The sequence below is a fragment of the Sturnus vulgaris genome, chromosome 2 (assembly GCF_052056855.1).
Source record: "Sturnus vulgaris isolate bStuVul1 chromosome 2, bStuVul1.hap1, whole genome shotgun sequence".
In the NCBI taxonomy this organism is placed as follows: domain Eukaryota; kingdom Metazoa; phylum Chordata; class Aves; order Passeriformes; family Sturnidae; genus Sturnus; species Sturnus vulgaris.
In genome coordinates, this window is record NC_142244.1 from 52,374,776 (window position 1) to 52,396,461 (window position 21,686).

Here is a 21,686-nt window from a genome sequence, read left to right on the forward strand (position 1 = left end):
AACAATAAATGCCTGTATTATGCCTTTTATTAGAAAAGATCAGGCAAATTTAAGGGACAGAATGATGAGACTCCATCTGTTATTAAAAGGGGAAAAAATAAAATTATCCAATGGACACTACTTGAGATTGGCTTTTATGTTTAAGGGTTAATATGGAATGATAACTCAATCATTTAGATCTTGTAATCTCATTATCAGATGACATAGCAGAGTGATCTGTCTTCTCCTCATAACACTGTTCTAATAGTATTTAAATATAGCACCTCTTTGAGTTCAAGATGACTAGTTACAGACTTGGATTTAATGATGCCTCTTTCTAAAGGGTCTTGGGTCATAGTTTGTCTTGTCACTCTACTAAATCTTGTTTGAAAATGTGAGGCTTCAAAATGACTTAAGACATTCCATTGCATAATTTTTGACTTTAAATCGAACTATCTCTAGGGAGAAATGCTGGTGAACTTTAAAAGAACTGGTTTACTCAAAAAAACAGGAATGTCACTTGTGAAATTGTTTTTCTGAAGCTTTTATATGGCTAAGAGAAATCCTGGTATGTAAATGTCACATCAAAATTTGCGTGGTAAAAAATACAGTAAGAGCTTTTTACTTATTAATTTCCACAGATAATATGGAGGCTTTTCTTTTTAAACTTCAACTTGAAAATTAATTCAAGTATTAGAGTTTCGATAAAGTTATTTATTGTTACAAATTAAAAAAATCCAAGTAGCTTGCTGATTATGTGAGATAGGAGTGTTATTTTATATATTCAACAGATTGTAGCAAGTGATGTTTAAGCCATGGCTAGATTAGTATTTCTTTTTCATATGATATAACTAGTTTGTAATTTAAATATTGTTAATTTAATTCCCTTCTGGTACTGGATGAATACTTTCAGAGCTAAAAATAGTGGGGCAAAAAGAAAAGTAACACCTAGTTAGTTTATTTTGGAGGTTCTTAAAATCTTTAATTATTTTTATCTGAAATCTGCATGATACATAGATTTCTTTCTTGACAGTAAGGCACCTGTTCTGTGATTTACGTCTCAAGTGCTACAGCAAAACAGAACTAAAAGAATGGTGAGATTTAACTTTTAAGACTCTAGACAATATAACAACTGCTGGCCCACAACAAAGCTGAGCTTTTGGGTAGTGAAAGCCAGCCAAGGAAACAGGATTCTGAACAATTCATGTCTTTCAAAGTAGAGCACGGGGAGTTTCTAGGAAGCTGACACTCAAGGTGAAGGTCCAGTTACTGCTTAGTCTGTGGGACTCTCTAAATAGCATCTTCCATTTACATAAAAATGAAGGAGGCTGAGTGTAATGCCCTCAGTGGACTGAAATTCAATGGGACATTAAAGTAAATCGCTTTAAACTGAGGCCAGACAGTGGAATGATAAAAGCAAAAAGTGTGAGTAGAAGAAAGAAAGCAACAGATAGAGCAACTAAAAAATACTCAGCATTTTACGGATCACAATATGTTCAAGTATTTAATGCTTAATATACTAATGTTTAAGTGAAAGGAAAGAAGTTGATCAAATACTACGAAAGTTTAGTGCAATGTGCTTAGTTATGTCCATATTGACATCTGTTTCGTCAAATATTTGTTCATTTTAGCCAGTTTTTACCTGAAATTACTTTTATTTGATTTCTTGAAGCTGAACAACTAAGATGCTCACTTTACAGATACAACTTACAGTAGAAAGTTCTTAATTTTTTCCCATTTTGTTATGCTAATGGCATTGCTTAAGAATATGCAAGTTGTGTACTATCCTCTCCCACCTCCTATCCTACATCTCAATTAAGGATGGAGAGCACTTAAATCAATTATAGGTAACTCAGAGGAGAAACTAATTTAATTCACTAACTGAGCTAGTCACCAGGGAAAGAAAGACTGCTGGTACAGGCTCCCAAAATACTGATTCACTACTATTAAAATGTTTTACATTTAATGTCCTAAACCAGAATGTTTTAGGATATTAAAAATCTAAATTATGTTTTTGCTTCTGTGATTACTGTAACATTAAGCATTTTATTGTTCTCTTCCCATGCATGCCTCCAAATAGGCAATGACCTCTTTAGGAAGAAGTCAGAGATAAAGATAAGTCTACAGCTGACAAACAAGGACATGTTTTGTGAGGGGGTAATGCTTCTTGCTTTAATAGACTGACTTACTTTAGTAGGTCATTTAATGGTGTCCCAGTGTAGCTATTAACTATTTAATGGAGAAAGCAGATGAGTAGGTGGAGTGAAAGGCTTTCTGCAGTCCTTGCCTTGAAAAATAACATAATATCCTCATATCCTCTCTAGTTTTGTTCTTGTTGGTTTTTGTTTGGTTTGGTTTGCTTGTTTTTGTGAAATATCGTATAGTACTTAATGACTCTTGTGTTCCTATTAGAAAACATCCACAAGACAGGCACAAATAGATATTTCTGGTAAAATCAGACTTGTTAGCACTAAGACGAAAGTTGTACTTTTAAACTTCAGAATTTATATTGCACATATATTGAAGCCAGTAGATTCTGAGCATCTCTGTTTTATTCAGCTGTTTGATTTTTGTTTACAAGGAGACAGTGTTGGAAACAGCACACACACAGACAATAAGAATCTAAAAATTCCAGTCATCTAAAGTCACTGTTTCCATGCAGCTTCCTTTCAAATTACTTAAGAGACATATGAGATACTAAAATTAGTTGCAAAGTTAACTCATGTTCATGATAGCATCAGCTAATTAGTTGAAGAGGAACACCAATAAATGAACACATTTTACTTTCTCTGAGACAAATCATTACACATGCAAATAGGAAGCCTCCCTCCTACATATCAAAAGTCCCTTCTAGTGTGAAGGGCTCAGTATAAAATTACATATATTTAACGTGAATTGTTTTGCTAGTAAAATACTTTTGATGTAGTTGTTTTAGAGTCACAATTAAAAGAGAAACAAAGAGAAGTGTTTTATCTATGTTGGAAATAAAAGTTTCATTTTCACAAACCTGATATTACCTTGACAGTTGTTCCTACTTACACTGAGAGGCCAATACCATAAAAGAGTATTATCACAGGGTCAATGGATGAAGACAATGTGCTGGGAAAGGGCAATGTAGTTTCTGTGAAGGGAGATAGTGACACAATCATGGACTTCCAGCAGGTTTGTGACTCAGGAAGTGCATGGACAAGGACAAACCAGGGAACATACTTGTATTTTCAAAGAGCATTTGTGCAGCTTTCTTACTAAAAGCTGTCAAACAAAACTGTCATGGAATTGGAGTAAATATCCTATGGTGAGTTGGAAATATGGTTGAAGGATGGAAGCAGAAAGTACTTTTGGTTGCTTTCTTGGGTGGAGAAAAGTCAGCAAATCTCTCTCCCAGAAATGTTTGGGCTTACTTATGTTGCTTTATGAAACAATCTTTAATTTTCATCAGTGACTCAGGAAAGGGAATGCACACAGAATGATACTTGCATGATGTTAAACTCTTTCAGGTAATCAGACCCTGTGCTGGTGTAAAGAACTCCAGAAGACCTCACAAAAGGAGATGGGTAAAAAGATAGGCTTTGAGAAGTAGATCAGTGTAAAGTAAGAAAAAGTAAGTAAAGTAAATAAAGCATAGAATTACCTGTAAAACCTGGAAGTCTAAGTTCATGGAATCTTGAAGTTGCTGATGTCACCTCTCTGAAATCTTTGACTGAAACTGCAACAGAGACCAAAAGAAAAAAACAACAAAAACCCAAAACGAAACAAACAAAAAAAACCCCCAAAAAACAAACCCTAAACCACAAAGACGTAAGGTGTCATCAGGAATAGCACTGAGAGCAAGACAGAAGGCAGTTCACTGCACTGAGGGAAATCTCAATGTATTCCTATCTTGAGTACAGTGCACAATTGTGGTCTGCAAGGACATAACAAATTTAAAGAATTAATTGAGAGAGATAACTAAAATGATCCAAGGGGAGAGATTGTCGATCTGATAAAGTACAGACTAAAAGGCCTTTGTCTGTGCAGTCTTCTGTTTTCACACAATGTTTTTACAGACAGAAAGATGTGAGAATAATACTGCTGTGTAAGGGTGTTCTTTGACTATGTTCATCATTGTCATTCGAACACTGAGATGTGGAAAGTGTCTTCAACACACACAGTCTGGAGCACAAGTCTTATGGGGAGTGACTGAAGGAGCTGGGATTATTTAGCCTGGGCAAAAGGAGGCAGCAGGGGTCTTATTGCTCTCCACAATTGCGTAAAAGGAGGTTGTATAGTAAGGAGGGGATCACTCTCTTCTTCCAAGTAACAAGTGGCAGGACAAGAGGAAATGGCCTCAAGTTGTGCCAGTAAAGGTTTAGGATATTAGGAAAAATTTCTTCACTGAAAGGGTGGTCAAGCACTGGAACAGGCTGTCCAGAGAAGTGGTGGTGTCACCATCCCTAGAGGTATTTAGGAGACATGTAAATATGGCATTTGGGGACATGGTTTAGTGGTGGATTCGGCAGTGCTGGGTCAATGGTTGGGCACAGGGATATTAAAGGTTTTCTTCAACCTTAAATGAGTCTATGATTCACTGTAAAAGATCTGGCCTTGGAAGTTCTGTGACACTGACATTCCCTATATGTCCTACTGCAAGCAAAATATTTATTTTGCACAAATATTTTTAATCTTTCTCAAGTCTACAGTTTCTGTAAGTAACACAACTTGCCTACACTTCAAGGAAGTGGCAAATCTCCTAAAATTTAGCATTTAGCAAGGCTGCTTAGAGTCACCAGCTCCATGAAAGACGCAACATTTCTCGAGGGGAAGGCTGAGCCTGCCCTCGAGATACAGCCAGGGCTGGCCCGGCGTGCGCTGTGCATCTCTTTCCTGGTGGCACCGCATGGAGAAGGGAGTGGGTGCGCTCCCGTAGGCAGAGCGTTGGTTCCCGGCACTTTCCAAGGCGGTGAGCGCGGGTGAGCGAGCAGCGGTGGCGGACGGGCTCCCTCCGCAGGGCCGAGCGCGCTACTGCGGAACCGAGACGGGGCTGGAAAGGGCGAGTGAAAAGTCACCTAAAATGCCGATTCCCAAAATCCTGACCGGGTCTCGGTGCCGGCGGGAAGCAAGGGCGGAGCGTGCCTGGGGAAGGTCCCGTTATTCAGCGCCCCGTTCCGCTCCGAGGGGCGTCCGGCGCTCCTGGCGTCCTGTTCAGGCGATGGAAGTGGTGCTGCTGTGATCTGCTCCATCAGAAAAACAGAGAAAATCTTTGCGTACGGAGCTTATCAGCGCACTGGTTACCTTCACAGTCATGCTCTGGGTTTTGCAATTTCAATAGCTGTGTTAAGAGAGCTCAAAGAGTGTTTCAGTTTTCTGCTGCTTGGTAAGTATCCCTGCACACATCTGCAAGTGCTCCACGGGGAAAGGATGTGTTCCCCAACCTAAGGCTTTATACTCAGTGAGCCCAGATAGACTGCAGTGGGGGAACTGAGGGGAAATGGTTCACAAAAAGTTGTATCTTGACTCCAAGTCCAGGATCCTTCCCAACAGAAAATTGTCAGACAAACCTTCCTCTCTTTTATGTCTCTAGAAAAAAAAAAAATACAAACAAGGGGAGTTTGGGGGCCTGAAAAGGGATTTGTATGTAATAATTCTGGTTGGGCTGATGTAATCTGTATTAGACAATGAGGTAGTTTAGCACTGAATGAAGATAAGGCATGCTGGGTACAATGTATTAGCAAGTTCAGAAAGCTTGAGGGGACTTTCTGAAAGATTTAAACCACCAGTTAAAATGTCTTAGCTAACAGTCTGTCCAAGTGTGTTTCTCACACTAGACAAAGCCGTGGGTATATTTCAGGAGATCAGTTAAGTGTGATTTGTGCTTTTTAAACCGTAATCCTCGAAACATTTACATGCTGTTCTGATGCATCAAGAGAAAGTTCTTCTCCCAGAGGATAGTTAGGCCGTGGAAGAAGCTCCCCAGGGAAGTGGTCACACTTTGGACAGTGCTTTCTGGAACATGGTGTGTGACTCTTGGGGATGGTGCTGTGAAGGGCCAGGTGTTGGACTTGATTATTCTCATAGGTCCCTTCCAACTTATTTTATGATTCTACAATTAATGAAGCCTTTTAGCTGCAGCGGCGAGAAGAAACCCCATTGCTTTTCTGTTTGCGTCTTCCTGACAGGGCACCCCTCAAACTCTTGCACTTGCTGAAGCAAGAGCAAAGGGCTAGATGAGTGACCCATGCTACTTTTTCTGCTCTTTCTCCGCAGTTAAGCGACTTTATTCCTCATTTTTTTTTTCACAACAATCCTTTAATAATTCGTCGTTTTGGGGAAGTGCTTGCCCCAGTGGCCCAAAGAGCGCACACCAGCGGGAGCCGGCCCGGGCCCACCCTCAGCCCCTCTCGGGCCGGGCCGGGCCGAGCCGCGGGCTGTGGGTGCTGCCCGCGCGGGCCGGCAGGGGGCGCTGCTGCCCCGCGCTGGCCGCGCTCGCTCCCCTCGGCGGTTCCATTGGAGCAGCCGGAGACGAGTTGGCGCCATTTTGAAGCCGGCAGGGGGACCGGGGCGAGCTGCGGAAGGGGAGGGGGCTGGCGGCGATTGGCTGCGGCGGCAGCGGCGGCAGCGCCTCTCCGAGCCCGGAGCGGCGGCAGCGCGGAGCGGACCCGCCTGCGACCAGCGAGGCGAGGCGGCTGCGGCGGGGTAAGGAGCGCGGCACCTCGGCCGCGGATACCCCCACCCCGTCCCCACTCCATTTTCTCTTCCCGGGGGCGTGGGGGGCGCCCGCCCGGACCGAGCTCCGTGGCCAGCGCTGGAGGAGGACGGGGAGTGGAAGGGGAGCGGGAGGGCAGAGCTCCCCTTGGCCCATGGTGGAGCTCCCCCTTCCCATCCCCCTCGCCCCTCCGCGGGGCTGCTCCCCTCCCCCCTTTTCCGTGGCCGCCGTCAAATACTAAATTTTTCCCCCCTCCCGCGCAGCACTCCGGGCGATGGGGTGACCTTGGCTGGGGTGCGCGGGTCCCGGGGGTCACCCCCTCGCCCCGGTGGCCCGGCGGGCGGTGTCGCGCCCAGCGCCGGTGGCTCCTCGCGGCGCGAAGTGGCCGGGGAGGGGGGGGGCGGGGAGGCTGCTCGCCCGTGGCTGTGAGTGAGTGATCGCGGCTTCCCGGGTGTCCCTTTCCTTCCTGCCCCGGGCGTCCCCTCCTTCCATGCATGCCCCGGGCAGCCGGCCTGGTCCCCGCTCCGCGGGGCAGCGCGGGGCTCCCGCCTCCCCGCGCGGCTGCTGCCCGGGCTGAGCGCGGGGACATCCCCGTCCCCTCCCCGCCCGGCTCGGTCTCCGCGCCGCACTTCGCAGTGCTTCTCAGCGGGAAGAGCTGCCAGGGACCGCGGTTTGGTAGGTCCCTACTTGTGTGCGAGCCCGGTTCTTTCATGCTGGCTTAGCTTTTTTTTTTTTTCCCCCCTTCCTTTCCTCCTCTTTCTTTTTCCCTCCCACTTTGCATCAGGCTCTGTTAGAAAGCGCTCGAGAAGGGAGGACGGGGGGGAGCTGGGGGGGGCGGTTGCTGCCGCCTGGTAGATGGAAAACTATGAATTTTACATCTGAATTGCCAGATGGAGAATGCTTAATTTATAGGTTATGCATTGTTTACGTTGAGAGCCTCCGGTCAGGAATTTAGGTCCGTAACTTCATCCCGCTGCAAATAAATCACTATCTGTTCTTCAAAACAAATCAACAATTAATGACGGTGAACAGTCCTAGAAAATTAGACTGCAGCAGACCAGCTCCTACAGAGCTGGATTTTGTCTTGCCAGCCTTATTCTGACTTTTATGCTTGCTTGCTGCGCGGTTGCTTTCTGAGAGCTATGATTATTTAGTTAGGCGTTGTGTTTTCCCATTTAACACAACTGCTGAAGCGTTCTCGTGTTGGTCTTTGTTTTGTGCTTGCCGGGTAGATGCTTTGGCAGTAATTGATTTCTCTTCTCTGGAGAGAGAGTAGAAGGAGCGTTGAAAATTTGAGTGGCTTCATAGTTGAAAACAAGTGTCAAATCACGTTTTGGGAAGGAAGTAAGACGACGTACATTCTTTCAGGTTTTCCTCTTCCAAACTAGTGGAGTTTTTCAGTTTTCAGGTGGTAGAAATTTTGCCTGATATGTTTTGTATGTACTATAGATATGCTAGATATTATACTGTGTAAAGTAACTTCTCAAAAAGAAGTGAAAGAGCTGAATGTATGCCACGCTCAGACCTCCTGAAAGAAGACTGACAGTGAAAGGCCATCAGGTAAGGTGCTTTAGCAGAGGTGTGTGTATTGTGTTCATCGCAGCGTCTGAAAGGGTGCACTGCTGTAGAAAGTAGTTTAGTTTAGCACTTGCATGACATCTTGTGTCTATGTCTGAAGCAAGGTTGAACTTAATTACTGTAGGGTTGGAGGGGTATGATGTGTCTGGGTGTGGTGTTTTGTATGGGATTTTTTATATAGATGCTATGCTGGAGTATTTGACTATGCGTTTCTTGCATCCTTTTTACTAGTTAGTTTTACTAGCTAGTCTGTATACTATAGTTCAGTTTTTGATGAAATAACTAAATAAATTAAAATGGAAAATCATATGTTTAACACTTGTATGCAACTTTTTTTCTCTTGTAAATGTTGAATTTAGACTTTATCTAACCTGCTTACTTACGGACTGAAATTGAGCAAGTCACCTAAGTCGTTATTAAGCTGTAATTAACCATATAAAAGCCAACAGTCATTGCTGGCATTTGGAAAAGCACAGTAATGAAATATGGGCATAACCTCAGGCATTATCCATTTTTGTCTGTAGAACAGGAGGCCCTGTTACCTCCTGTAGATTGGGAGAGATGCATTTTCTTTTGGAGTATGTTACTCTCTACCAGGCTTTCAGATTATGCCTTTTTTCCTCTCTTTCTTTCTTTAGTCACGCAATTTATAGTCATACAGAAGAGTAAGAGGATGTATCCATATATATATGTATGGGTATGAGTCTTCTGGTTTAGTAAAGGATTTTCATTTGAAGATGTTTGGAGTTAATGTTGTTTGGTTTTTTCTTTAAACCTGAATTGGAAGAGGTGATAAAGACTACTTGTTGCACAAGGAGAATTTTCATGGGAGCAACAAATAATAAAATATGAAGCTGAACAGTAAAAGCATGCAAAAGTGGAGATGGAAGGAAAATGTGATACTGCAACTCATTATTTTTCTCTATTAGTTTCACTTTAATATCCCTATCCATTTATATTGATTGCCCCAAATATTATGCCAAGAAAGAGGAAGGCATGTCTTTCCTGCTGCCTTCAGAGAAGTTCCTTTTTGAGAATCAAAAAGTAGTTCTGATATGTGGAGCATTATCTTACCACTTGTCAGTATCATTCTCCTTTTAACAGATATCTAAAGTAATGGTATTCTTAGCTCAAAATGTTAATACTGCAACCTGAAATAATCTTTGGATAAACTGAGAGAATATTGGAGGCTTTCAGTCAGTTCTGAAACTAGGTGGTAAGCTAAAGCTGAGGAAACTTTTAAAAGGTGTGTTAGTGTAATAGTCTTTAGTGGTGAAGTGTGTTAATTTTCCAGATTTGCAGACCCTCTGGACTGTCTGACAGTCTGACAGATCCTTGACGGAATCAAGGGTTTTAAAGAATTGTAAAATATATGCTTTTTAAAAAAAAATCTTTTCTTTTCCTCAGAGATTGAACATCTAAAAGTCAAGCTGCACACGTATATAAATTACATACCTATTGCTTTTCCATTGGTAGCCTCTTCAGTTAAATGTAGTCTTGTAGAAAAGCTGAGATGTTTTTTATCTGCTTTGCTCTGTTACTAAGAAAAGAACTTAGTATAGTCCTGTAAAATAAAAATAAGAAAAAAAAATATGAAAAGTCAAGTGTGTGAATGAAAATTAACTTTGTTATTTTAAGTAGTTAGTGGTTTGTTTCAAAACCTCTTTGGAACACTAAGGATTCCACAATAAAAAAAGCTGTTTATGTGAATATTTGCTGTAACAAATCCAACTTGAAAGAATTGAATTAAATACAAGTCATATTTTCATTTCATTTCTAAGAATCAAAATGTTAGCACCTCCATTTTTTTTGAAGGTTATTACTGTCTGTCTCAGTGGATACTGCTTTTCAGTCCTTTCTAAAGTGTGAGGAAGTCCTTGAAGTAGGTTCTGGAGGATTAAGACCTCTATTACTTTGTCCCCATCTGTGGAATTCAGTCTTTTGCATCTCACCCCAAGCACTGGAAAAACATTCCGCTTGTTTAATACTGCCTGATCTTCAGTTCTGTTTTTTTAGCTCACAGAAACTTAGATATTAATATGCTTCAAGAAATAATGATTTAAAAAGTGCCATACCTCATTGGGAACAGATGGGAGTGTTTGTACTAATCATCTTGTGTCTGTCACCATTTATACGGGAGTACCGTAACCAGGGATCAGGACCCCATCTGGGGTTTCCTAATTCAGACCCTGTTCTTTAAAGATCAGTTCCAGACAATACTGTGTGTACTTTTTCTCTGACTTAATTAGGAATCCTGGTGAATGTTTCTGCTGCAGAAATGATGTGCTTCACTTTCATGCTTTTTAATGGACAAAAAAAAGACATGAAGTTAGCAGTCAAAAATATTACTGTCTTAATTGCTTCCATTCTAGTCACCTAAACTACATTTTCATGGAACATAGAATGGTCTGGGTTGGAAGGGACCTTAAAGATTATCTAATTACAACTGCCTTGCCATGGACAGAGAACCTTCCACAGGTTGCTCAGGGCCTCATCCAACCTGTCCTTAAACACATCCAGGGATAGGACATCCACAACCTCTGTGGGGAACCTTTTCCACTGTCTTCCTACCCTCAGAGTAAAGAACTTTCCCCCAATATCTAATCTTAACCTACTCTCACTTTGAAGCCAATCCCTCTTGTCCTGTCACCACATGCAGTTGTGAAAAGTCCATCCATCTTTCTTGTAGGCTCCCATCATGTACAGGAAGGTCACAGTTAGGTCAGCCTGAAGTCTTCTCTTCAGGCTGAACAATACCAATTCTCTCAGCCTTTCCTCATAGGAGAGGTGGTCCGTACCTCTTATCAACTTTGTGGCTCTCCTCTGGACTTGCTGTCTGATGTCCTTCATGTGCTGGGGATAGGAGTCTGTAGCTCTTTTAAAGAGTATTTGATTCTGCTAAAATGTGATAACTTAGGAAGTGACTCTTTAGAAGCTGATTGTCCACAACTTCTGCCAAAGCAGCCTTTGGTTCTCTCTGAGACATCCCAGAATATCCACATTGTAGCTCACTTCGATGTCAGAAACCTTCATCCTGAAAGTCTTATAAAGAAGGGGAACAAATAAAGATCTACTAAAAGGATAGAAACCAACCTACCAAAAATCTAAATTACCCACAATAAGTAGAAATATACTTCTCGTGAGGAAGTCCTGAAAAAAATTTACATCAAAACTTCCTATATGTAATCTTTGGGCCACTTTGAGTTTTAATGGTCACTTCTGTTAGTACTGCTTTTTTACTTAGATGTACATTCCAATGAAGACAATCAGATTTGTAGGAAATCTTTGTCACTGCATATGTTAGGTTTTTGTTCTTAACAAAAAAGAATTGAATTGTCAGTTATGAGAATTGAGCAAAAGACACTTCATGGAAACTTGTAATTTCATTTATGGATTTTTTTTTTCCCCTGCATCTGCCTGTGTAAAATTTCAAAGACTATTCCTGGGGAAAATGCACAGAGATGCCAGGCAGCATGCCCCTAGGTGTGATATTTTCTCTGATAATTTTGTCGATTTTGTTACTTGGCAGTTCAGGATGAAGCATTTTGTGTAGTTCCTGAACACAGAAGCAAAGTGCATAGAAGTAACTGTAGCTTTTTGTGTCATCACTCTGTGAAAACTTTTGTGAGAGACAGTCCAAGTGCCACTCAGTGCTTTAAAAAAGTCTAAGTGAGACAAATTCACTTAATTCATGGTACAAAATAGAGTTTACATTTGCTTTTCTTCCTCTGAGTATAAACCGATCAGAGTAAGGCTATAACTTTTGCTTTGCTGGATATGCAGAATGGAAGAAAGAATTGATAAACTCTTCAAAAGAGTTGCGAGGAAGTTTTTCAGAGAGACAACAAACAGGAGATGCATTTCGTCTTCCATTTGCCTAACGTGCATCATGCAGTTCGTAATTCCTTCAGTTACAGAAATGCTTCCAAGAGCTACGAAAAGAGATTTTGATGCATGTACAGTTTATGGAAAGAAATATTATGCACTCTTTTTTTTTTAAATGGCTGGCTGATCTGTACTTTGAGAATGGGAAACATTTGAAAGTTTCTCCCAAAGTTACAGATGTTGCCTGTACTAAGTTATTCATTAGGTTGTCCATACTGCATTCTGTATATACGTATAAAAGCACATTTAAAGTAACTTTTTATTTCTTAATGGGCCATTTTCCCCTGAATCTTCTGTACTGCATACAAAAAAGCTTTAAAACAATTTTAAAATTGCAAATTCTTTTTAAAGATAGTAAACAGTTTAAATTAATTTCTGCCCTTCTAAGTATATGTTAGTTTAATTATAATGTGTTGAGATTTTTTTCAACCCACTTTATTTAGGAATTAGGGCTGCATATCAAAGTCAGCACACATATTTTCCAAAAGCTGGAAAATGTAAAATGAATTGACAGGGGACTGTGGGAAGGGAGAAGCATATCTAGTAATTTGAATGATTGAATGTCACTTTGGGATACTGGAATTCATTCCTTCTGTCAGTTTCTTGTGATCCCAGGCAAGTCTGTTTAAACTAAACTTCCCACAAGAGCTTATTAGAAGTGCATTGATTTCCTGGGAGACAGGCTCTAGACCCGGACTACTTCTGCTTGGCTCAACAGATGCTTTAGTTTTAGATGCAGTGCTGGATAAATTGGAATGCTCTAAAAGTTGTGTCCTAAATTCCTCCTCCTAAATTCCTGACTGTATAAGCAAAATTGGTTGCTAGTTCTTATATTTCAATCTGTATCTTGGATTAGTTAATCTATGAAATGAGACATACTTATTTTTATGAAAAATTAGTGAAAGTGTTACAAAGACAAGTTAATTTTTGTGGCACGCTAAAATAGTACAGCTGTGAAACTGTACAAAAGCCCAGTAAGAAATGAAGTGTCTTCAGCGTATAGTTTAAATAGAGACTAATAACGGACGCAGATAAAATTATAAGGAGAAAAGTTGAATAGCTTCTTTGCTTTGACTGAAAAAGAAATCCTGTGGTGTGGAAAAAAGTAGTGAAGGATTAGATATATCAGCTCCTTTGAATGTATTTTTTTAAATATTTTATAAGAAACTTGAATTCTGTTTCTTAACCACTTGTAAGTGATTCTAAAACTATTTCTGTATTTTCCTTTTTCCATTTTAATCAAACTTAGTAAACAAATTCATAGAAAGGATGTGCTCTTGCCAGTCTTTAGGTTGTAACCTTTAGTTTTGTATCTCTGACTAATTGATGGAATGCTATTAGTGGCAAGGAGTTTTTCTCTTTTAGGAGCTTAATGTGGGGTGAGGTATGAGGGCTTTACAGTGGATTCTTGCAAGTATTTGTTGTTGGTAGAAGGGCAGTGTAATGTGGTGTTTGCTCTGGAAAGGACTGAGGTCTGCTGGGGCTGCATTCCACTCCTGCCAGCTGCAGCTGATCTTTCTGCTCTGGTCTCTGTTTAGTGACTTCTCTGTCTAGCTTGTCCTCATACCTCTTTGTCCTCATACAGTCCTTCATTGTACCGTGTACTTCCTCTCTCACCTCCTTCAACACGTCTTAGGCTTTACAGGATCATAGAATAGATAAAGTTGGAAGGGACCACTGGAGGTCATCTAGTCCAGCCACCTGGCTCCAACAGTATCCCTGAAAGCACATTACTTTAGACTATGTCCTGATGGCTTCTGAATGTCTCTGGGGAAGGAGACTTTACAACTTCTCTAGGCAGCCTGTTTCAGTGCTCAGTCATCCCTATGGAAAAGGAGTTCTTCCTCGTGTTCAGGTGGAACTTTATGCATCAGTTTCTGCCCACTGCCTCTTGTTGTATTGCTTGGCACCATGATGAAGAGCCTGGCTTCATCCTCTTGATGCCTTCCCTTCAGATATGTACATTGTGCATTTTAGGAACCTCAAAGCTGATAGGGTATGTCAGCTGCGGTGTATAGTGGTGGGGTTTTGTTTGTATTTTTTGTGTGTTTTGTTTCTATTTTTTCCTCTTTCCCCCCTTTTTCTCCCCTCTCTCATTAACTTTGCTTCTTGGTTGAATGCCTTCCCTGTAATCCCTAAACTTTCTACTCCCTTTGTCTGATAGAGCTTGTTGGTCTCTTCAGTGGAGTTAGTAGAAGTGTGTCCAAACCTCAGCTGTTTCTATGGTAAGCTGAGCTTTTTGTCTTAATTAAGACAGACTGCTCTTGAGCTGAGAATCTGGCTGAGGTGTGAACAAATCCAGCTTTTTGTGCTAAAGAAACAGCAACATCTGGCTGTGAGCAGACAGGTGGATTAGTGATGGATTCAGCTGTCAGCAGGATTTACCAGATGTGTTTGTTAGTCTGGTTTGGCTATGTTAACCTTCTTACTTCAGGGGAATAAGGAAGGAGCAATGAACAGTTCTTGTGTGTGCATGAACAGTTCTTGTATCTTAAGTAATAGGTAGAAACTCTGTTGTATCATGATTGTATGCTTACAGTCATAGTGCAAATAGCTATATTTATTTATTAATAATTTAAAACTTCCTCCTTTAGGTTGAAAACCTTGTCCTTTTAAAATGAATAAGCACTAGTTTCGTACAGGTCTTACTAGTTTCCTATAGGTCTTACTTGCATCCTAGCAGTTTCTATTTATGGAACACAATCCAGTGGGGAGTGTAAACAATTTTTCATCATTGTTTTTGATTTGATTTTTTGTTAATGCTCTCCTCGGTAGGAGGAGAGGTCTTCTTGGGGAGTAGGTTACAGGGTACTGTAAGGCAGTGATCCAGTCTATAAAATGAGGTCTGTGTCCTTACTGCACATCAGCACAGATCTGACGGAAGCACAGCCCACACACTGATGCACCCATGAGTTTGTCTGTCATTGTGCAGCAAATGTGGCATAGAGCCACACTGAGAAATTGAGAAATTCTCAAGCTGGAAGGAACTCATAAGGGTCGTTTAGTCCAGCTCCCTGCTCTACACAGGACTACCTAAAACTAAGTCATATAATTGAGTGTTGTCCAGACGCTTCTTGAACTCTGACAAGTTTGATGTTGTGGACACTTCCCTGGGGTGACTGACAACCTGTCAGTGAAGAACCTTTTCATAAAGTCCAACTTCCTCTGATGCAGCTTCACTCCATCTCCTTGTGTCCTAAAGTGAGTGATGAGCTACAACTGAAGGATAACTAAGTATTAAACATGAACTTCAAAACAGAAAACAAACCAGAGTTTGGAAATTTACTATCAAGAAAGTTACATAGCTGTACATATGCTCATGTTTATACAAAAATCAGGATTAAAATGTCCTAATGTATGTAAATTTCTGAAAGTGGGATACGAAGAAGGGATAGGCTCCACTCAGTGGTGCCCAGTAATAGATCCAGAGACAATGTCGGAAACTGGAACACGAGTTTTGTTCTGAATGTTTTCATCGTGACGGTGGTTGAGAACCAGCACATGTTACTCTGGCTTTTGCAAGGTCACTATCCTGGGAGATCCTTAGAAGCCATCTGGATGCACTTCTTGGCAAACTGGCATTAGGTGACCTTTCTTCATAAGGGAGATTCGACCAAGTGACTTCCAGACTTCCTTTCCAGCCTCAACCATTCTGTGAAAATTCAACCCCATAGGGCTAAATAATTGTAAGGGCTGACTAACTAGTAGAAAAAGTTACGGGAGTCAATATATTATTGGCAGAGAACTTACATATTGGTTGAGTGTTGAGGTAGGTGTGAAAGGTAAGTTAAGACTTAAATATTAAAACAATCTTCAGCTTTTTTTTTAAAAGTGATTTTACTGATAGATCCATATATGACAGTAGGTGACTAGATTGTGAAACTGCCACTGGTCCTTGTGGTCTTACAATGCACTTAGTTCACCTGGTTCTAGTATGTCTTCATCTAATTTGTGCTTTGTGATCAGTTATGGGTTCTTTCTCTGTCTTGGGGGACACAGTTATTTTTTCAGCCTGCTTTTCTGTCACAGTTTTGCAAAAAGCAAAATAAAATGTTTTAGCTGGGAAGAAAAGCTGAACTGATAGAAACCATCTGGGTAGACAACTTCTGTTTGTAAAACACCCAGCTGAATGTGGTTTTGGTCCTAACATGGCTATATGCAGTTATAATATAAATGTCTGTTTATAATTCATATTGACCAGGAGTGGATGCACTGTTGTGTAGAGCAACATCCGACTTTGCAGTTGAATACCCATACTTCCTTTTAGGTCTTACAGTTCAATCTATACCACTAGCATTCCTTGTTTGATCTTGAGTAATTCTGTATCAAGTAGTTTGCAGTAGGATGTAAAGCATATAACTTTGTAATTTTTAACATTGTATGCAAAGTTAGGAATGGAAATGCATCTCATTTAGGTATATAAATTCTGACTTGTTAGAGAAGTAACTTTGCATTGGTTGACCATTGTGAAATTTCTCATAATGTCATTTTGTTTCTGTAGTAGCATACTAGTATTCTTATTCTTTTTAAGAATCTTTTAGTTATTTTATTTATTTTTAGTATTTTATTGTTTTTTTACTATTCTTAGTGTCGTGGATTTTTTTTCCTTGGGGGAACATTTGTTTAATTTTGATTCTTACCAAAAACCCCCAAAACAAAAAAACAACAAAGTTTCATGGTAAGAGTCAATAAAGCCCTTTTAGCCAAATAAATGGTACGCTAAAATAATACCAAATGTTCTTTCTTCCCAAGGGTCAACACAGAGGTTTGACTTGATTTTGCCTGATGTCTGTGTGTTGTAGTTGTCTTCTGCTTCCTGTTACATTCCCCTTATTTTCCTCATGGCTTCCATGCCATTCTAACTACAGCTGTTAAACACTTGAAATTATGTAGTGCAAGGTATCTGAGGTTTTTATGACTGCTTTTTGTTACTCTGTTTTGAAAATAGTTAATGTAAAGGAAAATAAGAATTCCTGCCTCTTTTCCCCCATTCTTTTCTAGCAGTTGGAGGAAGGAAACAAATAATTCCCGCCTTACTAAATCTTAAAGTAACTTCCCTGGTAAAAGACTGCTGTGTCAATATTGTGACCATAAACCAGTAATATTGTGGAATTTTGATAACTAGGCTGGTTGTCAGTTCTTTTCCTCTTTTAGACTGCCAGTGTAAGAACTTCCAGTGTTTCTGGTGATTCTGGAAAAAGACTGTTTTGTGGAATTCATGGTCTGCTTTTCGAACGTACCATATGAAAGCAAGGGGCTAATCTCTGCATGCTAATCAAGTTGTACTGTATTCTGTTTAGATATTTTGTTTCAGATATTGACAAGAAAGTAATTCTTAAAATTTAATTAAAAACTAGAAATCTGCCTCTCATGATTCATTGAGCTATTTATTTTCGACCTTTTGTCTTATGGTGGTTCATTTTGTTTGGGTGGGATTTCCTGGTATTTGTGTGATTTATGATGCTTTCTGCCTCTTTTCTACTTACTCTCCTGGCAGTCTCTTCTTGTTGCCTCTGTGCATGTGCTGTCCTCCTGTAACAGATTTCAGGAGTGCTTCTCCCAGTTTATATTATCTGAATGATAGGTGCTGGTGGCTGCACATAGTATTCCAAGCAAGTTCTGGGAAGTACCTTAAAATGAGTGTTGAAATTTTGGGTTTGTAGGGGTTGATTTGTTTATTTGTTCCACAAAATCACAGAATGGGTCAGGTTGGAAGGGAGCACAGTGGGTCACCTAGTCCAACCTCTCTGCTCACAAGCAGGGTTGCTCTAGATCACATTGCACAGGACTGTGTCCAGATAGTGCTTGAGTATCTTCAGTGAGGAGAGGAGATTCTTGAAGTACCTTGTCCTAGAATTAATACTGAGTAGAAAAATCGCCATGAGACTGTACTTGGTCCTAGGCATTGGACCGCCCTTTAGACTCCTGTTGTTTTCCTCTTACAGCTGATTCTTTTTTCAGAGTTAGAGTGTATATTTTTGTTTAGATGTTCATATGCAGTCTTTATATTTGCAAACATTTCTGTTTCTCTAAACTTTACTTTCAGTGTTTTACTGAATGACAGTCTCATCCATCTCTGCATCCATCTGTCTATGATTTCCAATTTAATGCTTCCATAATAAATGATATTTGGTTCAAGGAAAGTGCTAATTGTTTTATCACAGATGAATCAAACATAAATTGTCCCAGGATAATATGAAAAGGCTAGAAGTTACATTTATCCCTGTTTTTGAAATTCTGACTTCAGCATTCATGGTTTTTTTTAAACTCTTAAAATATTATTGATATCAAACTAGTGCAGCTCTAGTGGTAGTATTACTTTTTTTGCTCTGCATTGTTCATGGGAGTGCTGCTTTTATTTTCTTGCAGTATACCTTAATTTTTAAAGCTAACGTAATTTTTTTTAAATTGAAGCATGCTGCACTTTGATTTTTAAATACCTTTAAAAAGCTTTACATTCCACAGTGGTTCATGAATTCTTGGATGGTGCCCATGTACTTGTTTTGATTTGAAAATGTGACATTCGTAAGTGTTGACGAAGTAACTTCTGATTAAAGATACCTGTTACCATTTGTCACTGGAAAGTTTTACCTGTCATTTCTGTGAAAATGGGTATTCATCTGACTTTATAGGATACTTCAGTATTAACTGTTTTCTTTACAGTCATTACTATACAGCAGTACTTCTTCCTTTTTGATTCTAGCTGCTGAAATTCAGTTTTTTTTTTTTCTCCTTTGTTTTGTTGTTAAGCTTATTTACAGTGGGTATCTCAGTTTGGCTACGATTATATCTTTGTTTTTGTATTTCCTGGTCTTTGTGGTAGAACTGTCCTGTTTTGAGGGTTCTGATTACTACTTAAAACCTCACTAAGTGGTTGTTGGAATTCACTTAGTAGTATAAAAACTTTTCTTGCACCCCAGTCAAGGGTACAAAAGCTTTAAGCTTAATTTTGTTCCTTTGGCACGGACCCCTCCCTGTTGGAGTTGTGTACATCACTAAATCACTTCTGTTTGAACTCTCTGAGGACTCGTCATAGTTTGTCTTTTCTTAAGATTTTGTATAGTATGGTTGCATAGTGTGACCACCTAAGGAATGTTTTCCCTAGTACTTGGCTAACTGACAAATATATTGCAGATGTCTGTTTTATTAAAATCATATATAGTCAGCCTACACTCTTCTTTCTCTGTCAGATTACTTTACTATTGCCTTCCAGTTTTTAAATCTTTGTAATTTCTTTTCCTGCAGCCATGCAGAGAAATAAGCCATTTTAATTACTAGTCCCTTTTACTTAGTCTTGAGTGGAAGTGTGAAAGCAGAGATCCCACAATAATAAGTTTTATTTTTCCTTATGTTGTTGAATGGTTTAATGGTGAATTCTTTTATGCAGTTTCTGATAATTTTTTTAAACCGCATGTGTTTCAGTGAAAATGCTGTTTCATAAATGGCATAAAAAAAGAGGCAGTTGTATTAAAAGAAAAATGACACCAATAACATCTGGAAAAATGCTTAAAGTTGGGTCGCTTAGATTTTGTGGAAGCTGCAAGCGTCCTGCAACACCACTGGAGAGAGCTGTGTGCTGAGTTAAGTTGGTGCTGAGTATGTTCTACTTGCTAAATCTTTGGGAGGCTTTCTTTAATGAAGTTTGAAAAAAACTTGTCAGCGGAAGTGGGGACTTGCCTGGGATCATTTGCTAACTGATTGCAACTCTCTTTAAGTTGCTTGAGGCCCTTCAGTGCACATGTACCGATTCTAGTATCATGTCTTCATCTCTTCTTCTTTGTTTTTTCCTGAATCCTCCAAGTCCTCTCTACATTGTGTTGTCTCTTCTTGCACGGTTACCACTTGCACATATTTTAATTTTCCACAAAGTGCTTACTTAATATGGTAATAAAAAAACTTAATGCACTTTGCTCTATTTTCTAGTGTAAGTTTGAAAAAGTATTTCCTATTTTAAACAAGTATTATTACTTCTGTATGATTGTCAAAGGACTGCCATTAATGGCATTCTCTAGTGAAACCCCGTACTTTTTATGCCATTTGTTGGCCTGAGAGTGTTACTTTTTATAATTTGGGTCTTTATTCCAGAAGACATTTAACTAGTGGCTCCTGTAAATTCTTCCTGTAGCGGTCCTTACTATGCTGCCTCACAGAAATGGAAAGCTAGCATTTTATTGATATTATGGATAATACTAGTATCTTGATTTAATAATAGTTAAGTAAACAGTATAACATGATACATTTCTAAAAGAGAATGGAAAGTATTAGTCTAGACATTATACCTGAATCTGTATGAAAAATGACTTGGATTTACATAAGCATTCTTGGTCCAACACACTCAAGTTTTCTATTTTATTCAACAGCAGAAAATTAACTGCAAAATTTCAGCTTGGAGTGGCTTTTTATAGCCAAGTTATGACTCCCTAGCAGTAGATACATTATGGAAATAGATTTAGTTTGGTGGCAGTTGGATAATGCAAGTCTCTAACACCTCAGTCACTTTGCACCTTGATCAATTGTTGTCAATCAGCTATATGCCAGCAGGAATTTACCAGGATGTAAAGAATTTCTGTAAAGTATTTAAATTGTTGTATTATTTGTATTTTATTGATATATTAATACAGATGATGTAGAAAAATGCCTGCCTCTTCCACTTCTGTAAATTGCTGAGTAATCTCTTAATGATAACTTGTTGCATCTTTTGTGGAAATTACATCTTGACAAATTTTTTCTTACATCCTTGTTGTTGAAACAAAGTTAGTGATCTTCAAGCATTTGTCATGGTTTATATTAATTCATACAAGGATGCTACCCACTGATGGTGTAAAAGTAAAAAATGTATATAAATAATAAGAAAATACAAACTGTGTTGAAAAAGGAATATAGCTTTGGAGTGAAATCTATAGTGTGATTTATGAGATGGAAAAGATTTTGCTTTCTTTTGCAATATCCCATGAATTTTAGGAAAGTGTTTTTGTGTCTTCTAAACTGTTTTTGTATTGTTGATGGAATGGCCTGTGACAGTGAGAGGCCACTGGTCACCCTGCTTGGTTATGGAGAAAGTGTTGATGAATATTTGCCAATCATTTTTTTTTTTTGGCTGCACTTCCTTGTTGGAGTGATATGAACTGTGGAAACGTATATTTAGTTCTTTACACATTCAAATTTTTTTTCCATGCCAACCACTTACTAAATTCACTTGAGCTTCTAATACCTTTATGAACACGAAGAAAGTGTTATTCTCACTGGCACATTGAAAAATGTCTTGCAAACATAGATTTAAAAGTGTATATATTAGCGTACATAAATTTGATATATACTTTCTTAGATTTTATATACGTGATTTTAAAATTATCTCAGGAATAGCTATATAGATAGTTTATGTATATTCAGTGACAGTTCTGAAAAATAGTGATGGTAGAATTTGCTAAATTGATCTTTTTTCCTGGTGATGATCTAAGTCCTCTTGTTTGGATTCTGGATTTTAAAAAGGAAGTATAGTAAGGCAGGAGACAGACTTGCAAGGAATATAGGGGTTGATTTGCTAAAGTTTGCTTCGTCATTT

General features: G+C 39.4%; 1 protein-coding gene across 3 annotated transcripts in view; it reads left to right on the forward strand.

Annotated features, from left to right (window-relative positions):
• The first annotated feature begins 6,564 nt into the window (after positions 1-6,564).
• The window catches only part of PDS5B (PDS5 cohesin associated factor B), a 100,485-nt gene continuing 85,363 nt past the window's right edge, over positions 6,565-21,686 (forward strand). For 2 of the 3 annotated variants that reach the window (XM_014889779.2, XM_014889781.2), the window contains exon 1: positions 6,567-6,651. The gene's annotated coding sequence lies outside the window, so the exon portion shown is untranslated. Of the gene's footprint in view, positions 6,652-21,686 lie in introns of all 3 variants that reach the window. The other variant, XM_014889782.2, reaches the window with a different exon arrangement.